At 49.1% G+C, this 2,912-nt stretch overlaps 1 pseudogene; it reads left to right on the top strand.

The window, feature by feature from the left end:
• The first annotated feature begins 566 nt into the window (after nt 1-566).
• Nucleotides 567-2,119, top strand: LOC125546704 (F-box protein At4g00755-like; annotated as a pseudogene).
• The last annotated feature ends 793 nt before the right edge of the window (nt 2,120-2,912 follow it).

Genomic DNA, 2,912 nt, shown 5'->3' with positions numbered 1-2,912 from the left:
GCGCCCAGGTCGTTACTGCATGACGCTGCCGGCCGAGGTGCCGACTGTGTTCACCGCGCGGTCATGGTAATGCGGTGACTTAGTAGAGTAGCGGAGGGGCTCGGCCGTGGTGTAGATCACGCTGGCGAGCAGGCCGTCGCTCTCCCCGACACACGCGCTGGCGAAGGCCAGTAGGGCGAGGTGGCGGCGTGCGCTGGTCGTCCGCGAGTGAGTGAGCTGGCCTCCTCCACTACCCGCGCTGGTCATTGCTCTGCCCCCCGCATCCTCCCATGACTCAGACCGCGCAAGCTCTGCTGGCCGTCGTCGGGAGGTTGGCCGCAAACGAGAGAGAGAGCAAGGGGATAGGACCGGGAGATGTGGACAGAGATCATCCCGTGCGTGGTCAATCAGGTCCAAAGGGCAGTTCAGGGATTTCCTCTTGGGTCCCATGTGACCGGGGCAAAAAATCGAAGTGCAAAGTAAAGAGTGGCAAAAGATCAAATACAATATAATTAGTGGCAGATTGTCAAAGTGCAAAGTAAGAAGTGACAAATTGTCAAAAACCCCTGTTGGGTGCGTGGCTGGAGATGCTCTTGGCCGCTCTTCACTTTCTCGCCCGCGCCACCGCCGTCTCCCGCTCCTGGCGCCGATTCGGTATGCCCAAATTTTCTGGATCTGCCTTTACATCCATCCATCTATGTCGATTCTAGCCTAGCTGCTTAACTAATCAGCGATCCATTCGATGCGGAAATTCCATAACCGATTTGACGACGATGTCACCCAAATAGGCCGCTTACAGAACCATCTCAATTGCTGGTGTTATGCTAGCTTGTGTTCGTTTTTCTATTCTTTCCTTCACTTGAGCCCCTAAATAATATTTTTCCTTCAGCAATTCTTTCAAGGCTAGGGTGCGGCAGTTATGCTAGCTGGTGTTATGCTAGGGAATAATGTTTTTCCATTCAGTGACAAACTACACACAAGGTTCAGACCAGCTGAATATGAATCATTTTATTCAGTTATTGCAAACCAGTTCAGCAAGATCCTGTGCCTGCGGGTTTACCCAGAGGTTTCCAACTTCACGTGTGTTGAGCTGAGCAGTATCAGCAGTGCACACCGAAATGCTGGATCAAGTGCTTGTGCTGGGCTGGAGAAGCTCGGGAGGGATCACAGGGTGTATATGCATCTTAGCCGTGGTCTTCTCTTGCCGTACGACCCCAAGGGTTGCATCAGTCACTGCATGGGTGCATCCAGCATCGATCATTTCCCTGAAGAGGCATAGAAAATACCCTTGAACCGGTTTATCGTGAGGAGACGACACCGTCTTATTGGTCGAGCGGTGGCCAGAAAGATCCTGCTTGTGCCAGAATGCCTGATATATAGCCTTCAGTCAGAGCTGTGTCTTGTTGATGAAATCAGGATACGGCCATTAAAAGTTTTGACGCCTAAGACTTGATTCAGCCTTCTTTCTGTTTGCAAAAGGTGCCTTCTGTGTTAATACTCTTCACCGTGCAGCTTTTTTCCGACTTGGTCATCCGATATATTCAGCAAAACACGTCTGGTTCCGCTTGGGCTATCTAAAACCACCCCACTGGTCTGAAACACATGTATATGTTCAAAGTGATGCGGAGCTGATTGATGATAGCAACTATATCTGGACGTACACATCTCCAGAATTTCCAATGTTACAGCCTTACAGGTCAGTTGAATACATATTCCTAGCTGTGTTTCTTTTTTGTGTAATAAACATAAAATTTAGATGTTCCAAAGTAACACGAGGCGTGATATTCCAGGAAAATGTGATGCAGTCTTTTAAGCTACCACACTCAGTTCTATGTATTGGTGGAGTGGTAAAGATTGAGCTTCTTGGGAGGGTCCACAAGGACACGTTTGACGGTCTGTACTACATATGGTGAGCTTTCGAGCACTTGTAGAAACACTGCATCTAGTTCTTATGATCATCTCTTCCATTACACTGATATGTTGGCTATGCACTTTGTCCCAGTGTGTCTCATGCCCAAATAGTGGGGAAGCCTCTGGCAGAAGATTTTGGGGTCGCCCCTAGCAAAAATGATGTACTCTAGTTCTCAGTTACTATCTGGATTATCGTAGATTCGGGGGACGATCACAACAAAGTACATGGCTTTGCAATGGGGATCTGGCACTTCAGTATGGCTCGAGGGATAGGACTGAACCATGAGTATTAGCAGGCTGTCCTGTGGGTACATAAAAGAGGATGAATCAGAGGAGAAGCTTCCATACAAGTGAAGCATAGCTCGTCGAGCTCGTGTCTGTTGTTTTCGAATAAAAGAAGTCCTTCGTGATCCCGTGGGAAACTGAAAATGTATTTGCTTGTGTAACTGACAAGCACAAAAGAGACGCATGATTGACTCGCTTGTTATAAAATCAGTGCTAATGTTATTAAGATCAAGTGAGTCCATCTACAAATCAATGAATATAAACATCATGAACCTATTTGGAATAAGGAATGAATCTGGAAACTTCAGGTACTAGCAATGCACATTGCACAGAAAATATAACTTGCATTTGTTAGAAAACCGATCTACTCCTTCGCAAATTGGATGCAATTAGATCTTATATTATATGATAGAGAGGAGTAAAATTTAGGTGTGCCCATCACAGCCCATTTTATGGAGGAAAAACTTCATGTATTTTGGCAGCCCATTCTAAAATTTTATTCTAGAGCCCACCCCGTTGGTGAAGCAGAGAGGTACGCCATCAACCTCCATGACAAGGCCGGCTTGCCCCCCACCCCCCTCCTAGGGTCCCCCCCCCACTCCCGCCGGAGCCGCCAGCCCCCTCCTCACCCCGTTCCCCTTCTCCTCCCCCACCCCCCTCCACGCCCCCGTACCCCCGCGCCGCCTCCCCGAGCGAGGCGGCCAGGGGCCCTTCCACCGCGCGCCTCCAGCCCCTCC

This window comes from Triticum urartu, chromosome 3A, assembly GCF_056163025.1.
Source record: "Triticum urartu cultivar PI428250 chromosome 3A, HENAU_Tu73, whole genome shotgun sequence".
Classification (NCBI taxonomy): Eukaryota; Viridiplantae; Streptophyta; class Magnoliopsida; order Poales; family Poaceae; genus Triticum; species Triticum urartu.
This window is presented reverse-complemented; position numbering and strand designations above follow the sequence as displayed.